Consider the following 12,167-nt stretch of genomic DNA (forward strand, 5'->3'; position numbering starts at 1 on the left):
CAGCAGACTGCATGCTCACAAGAATAGACCAGACATGCAACAGCTGAGGGCAAAAGAGGCTTAATTTAACAACAAATAAAATTCTGACGCACAGTGTCTACAGAGACCAAGTACAATGTCATTGCAAATTATAATAATACAAAAGAAGGAAAATAATGTTACACTAACTCATACTAACAAGGATATTTTAGTGTGCAGAGCAATGTATATATATTTATATATGGTTGGGCAGTTCTGCTTCTTGTTTTTCTATCCAGTCGTATATTTGGTTAGTCTATTATCTGAGCCATGGATTCTCTACTTGGTATGTTTCAGAGCAGCCGTGTTAGTCTGTATTCGCAAAAAGAAAAGGAGTACTTGTGGCACCTTACAGTTAGTCTCTAAGGTGCCACAAGTACTCCTTTTCTTTCTACCTGGTATGATGACTTCGTCTATAAGAATCACCACTATTCCTGCCAGGCATAATGAGTCTTATTTAAAACTCATCAGAGTTGGACCCAGACCCTGTAGCTGCCTTCCTAATTTTTCGCACAAGCCAGCTGACTTTAGGAGATTTCAAAGAATGGAAGCATATGCTCCGCCATAACAAATGAAAACATTCACTGATGTCAAAAACTGAGGCAGTAAGCCTTAGCTAGAATTAATAAGAATACTGAAATGATTATTTCAAAAATTTCAGCAGCAGATATGAGAATTACTGATTTGAAAAATACAATTGAGAAATATTAATGTGTTATAATGAATGGTTTATGTAACTAATAACATCTCTTAGGCCAATATCCTCCACATTGTGTTTACAAACAAGCAGAAAGCCCCTCTTGTTAAGACCTCTAACTCCAGGGCCATTGCCTCACCCCGCTCGTAGCAGAATAGTAAAAATAAACAATAAAGCCATGAGTTCTTGTGGCTTAAAGAGCCAGAAGAAACAGGGGTCTTGACCTGTACGCACTCTCCTTCAGGTTTCTCCATATCCTTGAGGGCTCAACAACAACAACCCAAGTTCAACAAATTCTACAAGCACTATTCATATGCAAGTGAAGAAATAATTATATACTACAAGGAAAGCACTCCTTTGGACAGCATGGAGGACAAGGTTGTAGGGTTGAAAAAAATTAGTGTGAGATGAAAGACATTTCTACCAAAAATTTAAGGCATGTCTTATCTGTAGTAGTCCCTGATCCTGCAGACACTTAAGCATGTATGCCACTGTAAACATCTGACTAGTCCATAAAGTCAGTGGGACTACTCACATGGTTAAAGTTACGCATGTGTTTTTAGGACCAGCACTTTTTAATTTGGAAATGGTGCCCCAGATGAACTGGCTGCTCCTTTCTTTCCTGCCTGGGGCTGGGCTCCTGTGCTGGACCTGCAGTTCATTTCTCTCCCTTTCTGCCTCCTAGGCTCTCTGGACTGGAATGACTGCTATTTCTGTTCTCTGCGCAACACATGGATTTCCTAGATGGATGGCTGCACCAATAGAGAGGTGGTCATCAGAAATAGGGCACTCACTTGCTACATTACAAAATGTGGAAATTAAAAGGTCAGCATATTTTCAGCAGCATTAAGGAAGGAATGGATGCTCAAATTAGGTGCAAAACTGATTACTGAATGAAAATTATCTAAGCTTTTATATGACATACAATTCTAAAAGGTCAGCCAGATGTGGCCTTAAATAAAAGGGGCTATTTATCACATTTTACTCCAGCTAAGTCACTGGTTGACATTAAGCATAGACCCAGACTTCTGGAAAATATTAGTTATTTGGCTGCCAAACAGTTGTAACTCGGCACTGGAGAGTTCAAAAATCTAGGAAATTTTATGGAATATAATTTTTATATATTTATATATTTCAGTATACTGACATTTCACAAGAATAGATGGTTATGTGTGAGGGAAAGTTACTCACATGTGAGCCTTTCACTACAGAGAAAATGTGCACTAACTTATTGTAGAGTCTCAAACAATGCATTTTATCAATAAAATTAGCTATGCAGCCTCCTTTGTAGTAACAGCATTCCATCAGGTCTCTTAGAACAGATTTTACTTAGAATAGATTGACATCTAAGGTTGGTCAAATTTTGCACCTACTAACCTTGATTAGATTAATGTTCCACTAGCATATATAATGCTATTTGTAAAGTGACATATTTGGACTTTGACTAAGTTGTCCAACAGTTGACTAATGCAAAGCCAAGAGACCTATCACAATTAGTGATGAGGGTGAAAACACTGGCTGTCAAGAACAGGAAAAATTGATTTGTTTGAAAGAAAAGCATGTGCTGTGCAGCTTGGTTACTAATATAATCTTGCAAATTCTAGCAAACTCAAGTTTTTCCTTGTGACTTCTCTAATCAAAATCTGTTTGTCTGAAAGATCCACAACTTCTGATTCTGGACTCTTCAGTAAACTGAAGATTTGTCCAAATTGAAATAGGCTTCTCGACTTTTTCACATTAGCCTTGATTGTGTGTGTATATTTCCATACGTTGACCTGTTTCTTTCACATGCTGTAGAAGATGGAAGAAGCTAAAGTAAATGGGAAGCAACAGGAATCCGAGATTGTTTGTACAAAGGCCTTGCCATCATGTTGTAGGAGTAATATGCTTGGCAGATTCCCAGATTGTACTCCTGGACCAAATACCTGAAGAGGTTCTGCAACATTTGAAAAGTACTTTTCCAACATCTGGTCTAAGTGTGTTGCTTGTTTAAGAATACAGTCAAATGCTGTAACAATGCTATCATCACTAACATTGCTACTTTTAATCCAAGAAGTTTGCAGCAGCATATATTGGTTTGTAAATAAATTCCTCCCGTCTGCAAAATAAAATCCTTCACTTTTACTTCTTCGTGACTTGTGAGTGGAGATGCACTTATTCTCAAAAACAGTAAACTTTATCTTTGCCATAAATTGAGGAATGTCTGACAAAATTACTTTGTCTGATTCAGATACAGTGATTGCAGAAGCAATCGCATGTAGAATCTGCAGAGAGTTCTTCAGGTGAACACAGATGATATGACAGTGTGTCATACCCTTTTAAATACTTTAAGATTTTCAGTTATCACTGTTTCTTGAAAAGATTCTTTGTTTTTAATAAACTGTCAAATGACATAACATTTCCCTATTTTGTTTTGCTGGAAAGTTTCAGAGTTACCATTTTTATCCTTATCATGGTTTTTATCCTACTACTTCTTAAAGACAGCAGCTGCAATATGAGTAGTTTAAATTTATTTTATAACTTCTTTTGCTCTTGTAAAGATGTTTTCCAATATGCCAACCTTCATAAAGTCATTAAGAAGCAGGTTTAGGCCACAGGAAGCACAGCCTCTTGCAGTAGTATGTGGATATTTGTCCATTATAATATCCCTTGCTGCTTTCATATTAGTGGCATTATCAGTCATCAGAACAAATACTTTCCCACTTCCAATCTTCTTTAGTACTTCACATATTTCACTGATATACTCTGTAGTTTGTCTGTTCTCAGTAGTATATACCTCAATAGTATTCATCACCATGTATTTTTTGAAAGCTTTCCCCGTCCCATTTTGGGCTTATGTCCTGCCCTCCATTCCCGTGTCTGTTGGTGTTGAGGTTTGGCACCACCGCCATTTTGAACTTTTTAAAGAAAAATTATTTTTATGTTTGAACAGGGGGAATGTTGCGTGCTTGTGCTTTGATATGTTTGGTTGATTGTTTAGAGAAAAAGTTTGAAAGAATAGAAAGAGGGGCCTTAAAGATTAAAAAAGAAAGATTTGGTTAGGTTTAGAGGATAAAAGGAAAGAAAAGTTATTAAACAAAAGAAAGAGTGTTTGGTTAGGTTTAGTAAGGGTCAGATGATTTTAAAGGACTAGTCTGGCATGTTATTAAAGAATCAAAATTTTTTGAAATAAATTTAAAATGTTTATTAAATATAAAGTTAGGTTAAAAAAGAACACAGAGCAGAAAAAAGTGAATTTTATAAAGCAGAGACTGTTTAGTAAGCACATGGTAAAAAATTATAAAGGCAGGTTAATAAAGAAACATTTTAAAACTTGAAAATATTAAATATAAAGGTAGGTTAAGAAAAGAGAATTTAAAAATATTAAATAGGTTAAAAGAGCACTTGGCAGTAAAAAGGGAATTTTATAAAGCAGAGACTGTTTAGTAAGCACATGGTAAAAATATAAAGGTCGGTTAATAGGAAAGCATTTAAAATTTGAAATATAAGGATAGGTTAAGAAAAGAGGATTTAAAAATATTAAATAAAAGAAACATTTTAAGATGGCAGAAAAGAAAGCCCCTTTGCAAAGGGCAAAGATAGGTAGCACGTGGTTGAATCAGAGAGAGATCTTACACTTGTGACTGTTCCTATGGAAAGAGAGAGATGCCAAGGCTTAAAACCCCTCAGGTTAGTTATCTCCACCTTTGGGTCAGACCAATCAGATGCTGTTCTAAGCTGTGTCATAGAATACATTTTCCTGAACCAATCCTATAGTCCCAAGATTTTTAAACAAGAACCATCTTCCTCCCCTCCCCTCACTACCTCCCCTTTAACTGCCTTCTGTTAGATGTCCAGAACGTAGAGATAAGAAGTTTTGTTCCTTTTCAAATTTTTGAACAAAAGCAAGTAATAGTTATATTAAGTTTTGTAAAGGAATAAAGCTTTATTTTATAATCACTTAAAAAGACAAGCCTATTTGAAGAAACAGCCTTTATTTATAGGTGTTTTAATAAAATATGAGCATGCAGAAATACCCCAGGGTTAAACTATAGACCACCAGTTTATCAAAGTAATTTATAGTAATAAAAAAATTTCCCCTATGCTTTTGCTAGCGTTGGTTATTTTTTAGTGAGGACAGTTTGAAGCAGCCTTTCGAAGTTAGTGGATTAGAAAAGAAGACCGCTTTGCAAGACAAGCCTATCTGAAGAAATATCCCTCCATTTAACACTTTTACAGGTGTGTTCCAATAAAAAATGAGCATGCAGAAGCATCCCAGGGTTAAACCCACAATCCCTTACTAACAAATAGGGTTTAAAAGCTTTTCCCTATGCTTTCAATGAGGACAATTTGAAGCTGCAGCAAAAACAGCATCTTTGAGCCAGTGGATCAGAGATAAGAAGATTGCTTCTTTCCCTGCTTTTTAACCAATAATCTTAACCTTTGTAAAGGAATAAACGCTTTAAAAGACAAGCCAATTTGAAGTAACAACCCTCCATTTTGCACTTTTACATATGCATTTCAATAATAAGTTAGTATGCAGAAACCATCCCGGGGTAAAACCACGGACAAACTGTTTATAAAAGTAATTTATAGTGATATTGTTTTCCCCCTGTGTTTTAGACTAACTTCATTTTTTAGTGAGGACAGTTTGAAGCAGCATGCTTTTGCAGGAAAGCCACTTTAGCAAAAACAGCATCTGTGAGGCAGTGGATCAGAGATAAGAAGGCAGCTTCTTCCCCCACTTTTTAACAAATACAAGTGAAAGTTATATTAAGTTTTGTAAAGGAATAAACACTCTAAAAGGAAAGCCTATATGAAGATACAGCCCTTTTTAAAACATTTTTACAGGTGTGTTTCAATAAAAAAAAGGAGCATGCAGAAACACCCCAGAATTAAAACCACAGAACCTTAGTAACAGTTAGTTTATATTCCCCATATTCTGTAATCCACTGGACCAGAGAGAAGTTTATTTTCCTCCCCACTTTTTAACAAATCCATGTGAAAGTTATATTAAGCTTTCATTTTCTTAGGACTTCTAGATTTAAGTATGAATTTTTCTGTTGTATTATCAGAATGTCTTTGTTTTTAAATGTTTGCATCCCATGTGCTGAGACACAGGTACAATCTCCTGTGTTTGTTTTGGGTCCATAGGTTTTATTAAAATAATACATCACAGGCTGGAGCTGTGGCTTTCTCTGCATTTTACAAACCGATAAGACTAATTAGGCTAGCCAGTGATCCAAGCACCATAGTCTGCCTTAGCAATGCTCTAGGGCAGGAGTTCTCAAACTGGGGGTCGAGACCCCTGAGGGGGTCACGAGGTTATTACATGGGGGAGTCGCGAGCTGTCAGCCTCCACCCCAAACCCCACTTTGCCTCCAGCATTTATAATGGTGTTAAATATATTTTAAAAATGTTTTTTAATTTATAAGGGCAGTTGCACTCAGAGGCTTGCTATGTGAAAGGGATCACCAGTACAAAAGTTTGAGAACCACTGCTCTAGGGGGTCAACCCTTCCGTTTGCTTGTTGTTTTACACAGACTTCTTTCCTAACTTTTTAAACACTGGCTTCAGAGTAGCAGCCGTGTTAGTCTGTATTCGCAAAAAGAAAAGGAGTACTTGTGACACCTTAGAGACTAACCAATTTATATGAGCATAAGCTTTCGTGAGCCAGAGCTCACTTCATTGGATGCATTCAGTGGAAAATACAGTGGGGAGATTTATATACACAGAGAACATGGAACAATGAGTGATATCATACACACTGTAAGGAGAGTGATCCCTTAAGATGAGCTAATACCAGCAGGAGAGCGGGGGGGCGGGGAGGGAGGAAGGGGAAGAAAACCTTTTGTAGTGATAATCAAGGTTGGCCATTTCCAGTAGTTGACAAGAACATCTGAGGATCAGTGTGTGTGTGTGTGTGGGGGGGGGGAATAAACATGGGGAAATAGTTTTACTTTGTGTAATGACCCATCCACTCCCAGTCTCTATTCAAGCCTAAGTTAATTGTATCCAGTTTGCAAATTAATTCCAATTCAGCAGTCTCTCGTTGGAGTCTGTTTTTGAAGTCTTTTTGTTGTAATATTGCGCCTTTTAGGTCTGTAATTGAGTGACCAGAGAGATTGAAGTGTTCTCCGACTGGTTTATGAATGTTATAATTCTTGATATCTGATTTGTGTCCATTTATTCTTTTACGTAGAGACTGTCCAGTTTGACCAATGTACATGGCAGAGGAGCATTGCTGGCACATGATGGCATATATCACATTGGTAGATGTGCAGGTGAACGAGTCTCTGATATGTGGCTGATGTGATTAGGCCGTATGATGGTGTCCCCTGAATAGGTATGTGGACACAGTTGGCAACGGGCTTTGTTGCAAGGATAGGTTCCTGGGTTAGTGGTTCTGTTGTGTGGTGTGTGGTTGCTGGTGAGTATTTGCTTCAAGCTGGGGGGCTGTCTGTAAGCAAGGACTGGCCTGTCTCCCAAGATCTGTGAGAGTGACGGGTCGTCCTTCAGGATAGGTTGTAGATCTTTGATGATGCGTTGGAGAGGTTTTGGTTGGGGGCTGAAGGTGATGGCTAGTGGCGTTCTGTTATTTTCTTTGTTGGGCCTGTCCTATAGTAGGTGACTTCTGGGTACTCTTCTGGCTCTGTCAATCTCTTTCTTCACTTCAGCAGGTGGGTATTGTAGTTGTAAGAATGCTTGATAGAGATCTTGTAGGTGTTTGTCTCTGTCTGAGGGGTTGGAGCAAATGCGGTTGTATAGTAGAGCTTGGCTGTAGACAATGGATCGTATGGTGTGATCTGGGTGAAAGCTGGAGGCATGTAGGTAGGAATAGCTGGCAGTAGGTTTCTGGTATAGGGTGGTGTTTATGTGACCATCGCTTATTAGTACCGTAGTGTCCAGGAAGTGGATCTCCTGTATGGACTGGTCCAGGCTGAGGTTGATGGTGGGATGGAAATTGTTGAAATCATGGTGGAATGCCTCAAGGGCTTCTTTTCCATGGGTCCAGATGATGAAGATGTCATCAATATAGCGCAAGTAGAATAGGGGAGGGATACAATTAACCTAGGCTTGAATAGAGACTGGCAGTGGATGGGTCATTACAGAAAGTAAATCGATTTCCCCATGTTTATTCCCCCCCCCCCCACTGTTCCTCAGACGTTCTTGTCAACTACTGGAAATGGCCCACCGTGATTATCACTACAAAAGGTTTTCTTTCCCTTCCTCCCTCCCACCCCTGTTCTCCTGCTGGTATTAGCTCATCTTAAGTGATCGCTCTCCTTACAGTGTGTATGATAACACCCATTGTTTCATGTTCTCTGTGTATATAAATCTCCCCACTGTATTTTCCACTGAATGCATCTGATGAAGTGAGCTGTAGCTCATGAAAGCTTATGCTCAAATAAATTTGTTAGTCTCTAAGGTGCCACAAGTACTCCTTTTTTTAAACACTGTTCAAATTTTAACAAATGGTGAGATTACACTGAAAGACACTTTGTGAAAGTTTTCAAAAGTATTTTATTTCATTTTCTGATTGTGAAAGACAAAAACCATCGCTTTGTGACTGCATGAAGCTCAGATATAGCCTATCTGAAGAACACCCCCCTCTCGACTTCCCCCCCCCCCATACTTTTAACACTTGCTAAACATGCAGTGTTTCATTATATTAAATAAAGGTTTTTTTAACATTTAACATGAGAATACAGCATTGACTGAGATGCAACATAACATGACCTTTTTAAAGGATATTCCGTATGCAGTGAGGCCTATTTGAAGCATTTTGGTTTTGTTGGTTTTGTTTGTTTCAAAGTTTAACATGAAAAAACAGTATTGACTGAGCTGCAACAAAACAAGGCCACTCTTAGGGATATTTTGTAGAAGTTTTGTGAACTAAAAATGTTTAAGATACTAGCCCATTCTTTTAAAAAACAGTATTTTTAAAGTACCAAAACGGCAACTGGCTAAGAATATGAAAACTAGCAATTGAGGGGAGTTTACATGTGTGTGTTAATAAAAAAAAAATGTTTTTTAAAGTTTGGATTTATACAAAATACACAAGAAAAAATTAGCTTATGTAAAAAAGTTAGTCGTCCCCCCCCTCCCCCCGCCCCCCTCCCCGAGATAAGGAGTCAGCCCCCTCACTGACCCACTTTCTTCTTTTCTAATGTTTTTTTAAAATATAAACCGAGGACAAACAATTTTTTTTAAAAAGCCACAGTGATCAGGCCATGGGGTAAGAAAGCTGTTCTGAGTTTTAGGGGGAATGTTGATCACTCTTTTAGTGAAAGTTTGTAGGCAGCCATTCTGTGTTAGTTGTTATGCTTTAGCACGGGCAAGCGCTTGTCATTTGGAAATACTTTCCCACTTTATGAGGTATTATCTCCCCCATTCTATGGCCTATCAGAAATATTAACAAAAACAAACTTAAAGATATGTTGTAGCAGTGCCTGCAAAGCAACAATTTCACTGGCTTACAAAAGCTGTTTTTGCTAACAGTGGTTTTGCTGCAAAAGCATGCTACTTCAGATTGTCCTTACTAAAAAATAACCAATGTTAGTCTAAAACATAGGGGGAAACTTTTTTATCACTATAAATTACTTCTATAAACAGGTTCTCTGTGTTTTTAACCCTGGGATGTTTATGCATGCTAATTTATTATTGAAACACACCTATGTAACGATGCTTCCTCTGGCGGGACACTGCTGAGAGTATCAATACAGCACAAATTGCTTAGAGCAGGGCAGTGACAGCCCAAAGCTGGGGTTTTTCCACTTATAAGGCACACCAAATCAGTCAGACAGAGAGGACTTTGGTTTTACCCCACTGGCTAATCATAAGTCATACAATCAATTCCCTTGGACACTCCAGTTTCTCAGTATCACCACTAGTGCCACTCGTTATGGGGATGAATGGTTATGAAAACCAATACCCCAGTAAAAGAAAAAAGGTTCTCTCGATCCCAATGGACCACGCCCCAGACCCAGGTCAATGTACCAGTAAGATCTGACCCACAAATCACGCTGTTGCCAATCCTTTAGAATCTAAAATCTAAAGGTTTATTCATAAAAAGAAAGAAATATAGATGAGAGCTAGAATTGGTTAAATGGAATCAATTACATGCAGTAATGGCAAAGTTCTTGGTTCAGACTTGTAGCAGTAATGGGATAAACTGCAGGCTCAAGTCAAGTCTCTGGAGTACATCCACAGCTGGGATGGATCATTCAGTCCTTTGTTCAGAGCTTCAGTTTGTAGCAAGGTTCCTCCAGAGATCAGAAGCAGGACTGAAGACAAGATGGAGGAGATGGCAGCAGCCTTTTATAGTCTCTTGCCATGTGGCCTCTGCTTTCTTTGTTTCAAAGACAAGCTATGCAGCACATAGCACAAAAAACCCTTAGGTTTCAGAGTAGCAGCTGTGTTAGTCTGTATTCGCAGAAAGAAAAGGAGTACTTATGGCACCTTAGAGACTAACCAATTTATTTGAGCATAACCTTTCGTGAGCTACAGCTCACTTCATCGGATGCAACATTATGCTCAAATAAATTGGTTAGTCTCTAAGGTGCCACAAGTACTCCTTTCCTTTTCTTAAAAAAACCTTAGAGTTCTGTCCCTGCATGCCTTGCTGAATCACAAGGTGTATCTGCCTTCTCTTAATGGGTTGATTGTATAGCTGATGGTCCTTAATGGGCCATCAAGCAGGCTAGGCAGTGCTGACACCAAATTGTCTGGGGTGTCACCCAGAAGCATAGCACAAATACAGACAGTATAGAGCCAATACTTATAACTTTAAATACAAAAATGATACACGCGTACAGATAGCATAATCATAACCAGCAAACCCTAACCTTGTCCTAGACACCTTATTTGACTCTCGTTAAACAAGATTTGGTGCCACTACAGGACCTTGGTTGCAACAGTGATCTATAAGGTCCCAGTTCATGTTAATAACATCACACCCCCAACACAAAATTGATGCAGGAAGGGGTGAGACAAACATCGCTGACTGCATCCCAAGAACTCCCTATCCTTGGTAAGTAAGTAAGTATATACCAATACTATTACTACAGCTAGTATTGGTATATAACAGAAATGGGTTATCAAAGTCATGTTCAATAATATGACTGAATTTCTTTACAAACTCAAGGTAAAACTTGGTTAGAACAATAGTGTTTGGATCTGCTCTTGCAGCATGGTTCCTGTATGTCTTGTGTGATCTTGCCAAGAGCTAAAGAACATAGCTACTTTAACCATACAACCTCTAGCAAATCTTTGGAACCCAATTAATATCAAGACAATGTAAATATTAAAAATCTTGGCATTTAGCTGTGAAAGCAATACGGTAGTGTGCCTCAGTTTCCCTTTTCATACAGCACATCAGGTCTGGAATGTCTTTTCTCCTATGAAAATTTCTAAGACTGTTTACAGCCATTAATGGTGAAACATCACTATAACAAGGCCTTTTAACATAAAGCGTGTTCTTATGTATTCCTTTTAACATGTTCAAGGGTTTTTTCAAAAGATTAGGCACATTGTACATTTTTACAGTTCTTAGTAATAGCAACACATTAGTTACAAAAATCACCATTAGCAATAACAACAAATTCATTGCAGGTCTCCATTTACAATCATTTTTATTATGCCACGCCTTTGGCTCAATACCATTGGGATTTGGGCCTTTTAGGGTTACCCTGTGGCTTCCCTTGGCAAAATTAAGTTCTCTTTTTTCCTCCTTGTTCTGTAGAATCAAACCCTGATTTCTTTTGCTTAACAGAATCCACTGGCTGATTGGGTGTGATCTCTTTGCTAACCGCTATTAGCAAGTCTTTCGTCTCTCTGTCAGCCAAGTAATTTGCACCAACACAGACAGGAGCTTGTTCACCAGTTTTTAGAGCCTTAACTGCTACCAATTCCAAGGCTGCACTCTGTCTTAAAGAGATACCATCCATTTTCACTAGCAAGTTAGACTCCTCAAGGTTCTGTGGTCCTTCCATTACCAACCTCTGCTTCCACATGAAATCAGATGTTAAGTCCACTGAGAGACTACAAGTCATATTCAAAGTGTCTAGAGCTGAGAGTATACCTGCCATCCCCTGCATTCCTGGAGAGATTAACTGCACAGCTGTTCTGCTCTGCAGACTCAGCTACCCAGTCTTCCCTCTGAACCTGAGACACAGACTGTTCACTTAAAGAATTATCATAGAGACATTCCTCTCTTAACAACGTTGTCTTCCTAACAAACTGGTCAAACACAGCCTCTTGTTTATAGGGCTGTTCAACTTTCTTAACAGCTTTTACTCCATCTAAGACCTTCTTAAAGCTATCCACACTGGGTCTTTCAAAAGGAAAGTCAGTGGATCCATTCACAACAGAAAATTTCTGGCTGTTAGGAACTGAAATTTTCTTGATTAATGACAGGTTTCAGAGTAGCAGCCGTGTTAGTCTGTATTCGCAAAAAGAAAAGGAGGACTGG

The 12,167-nt window shown here is 38.4% G+C and overlaps 1 protein-coding gene across 3 annotated transcripts in view; it reads left to right on the forward strand.

Moving 5' to 3' along the window:
- Positions 1–12,167, forward strand: part of IL15 (interleukin 15) — a 98,677-nt gene that overhangs the window by 8,815 nt on the left and 77,695 nt on the right. The window contains exon 1 of one of the 3 annotated variants that reach the window (XM_037897260.2): positions 6,897–7,040. The exons of the other annotated variants lie outside the window; for them this stretch is intronic. The gene's annotated coding sequence lies outside the window, so the exon portion shown is untranslated. Of the gene's footprint in view, positions 1–6,896; positions 7,041–12,167 lie in introns of those variants that run through there. 3 annotated transcript variants of the gene reach the window in all.

Source organism: Chelonia mydas, chromosome 4 (assembly GCF_015237465.2).
Source record: "Chelonia mydas isolate rCheMyd1 chromosome 4, rCheMyd1.pri.v2, whole genome shotgun sequence".
NCBI classification, from domain to species: Eukaryota; Metazoa; Chordata; order Testudines; family Cheloniidae; genus Chelonia; species Chelonia mydas.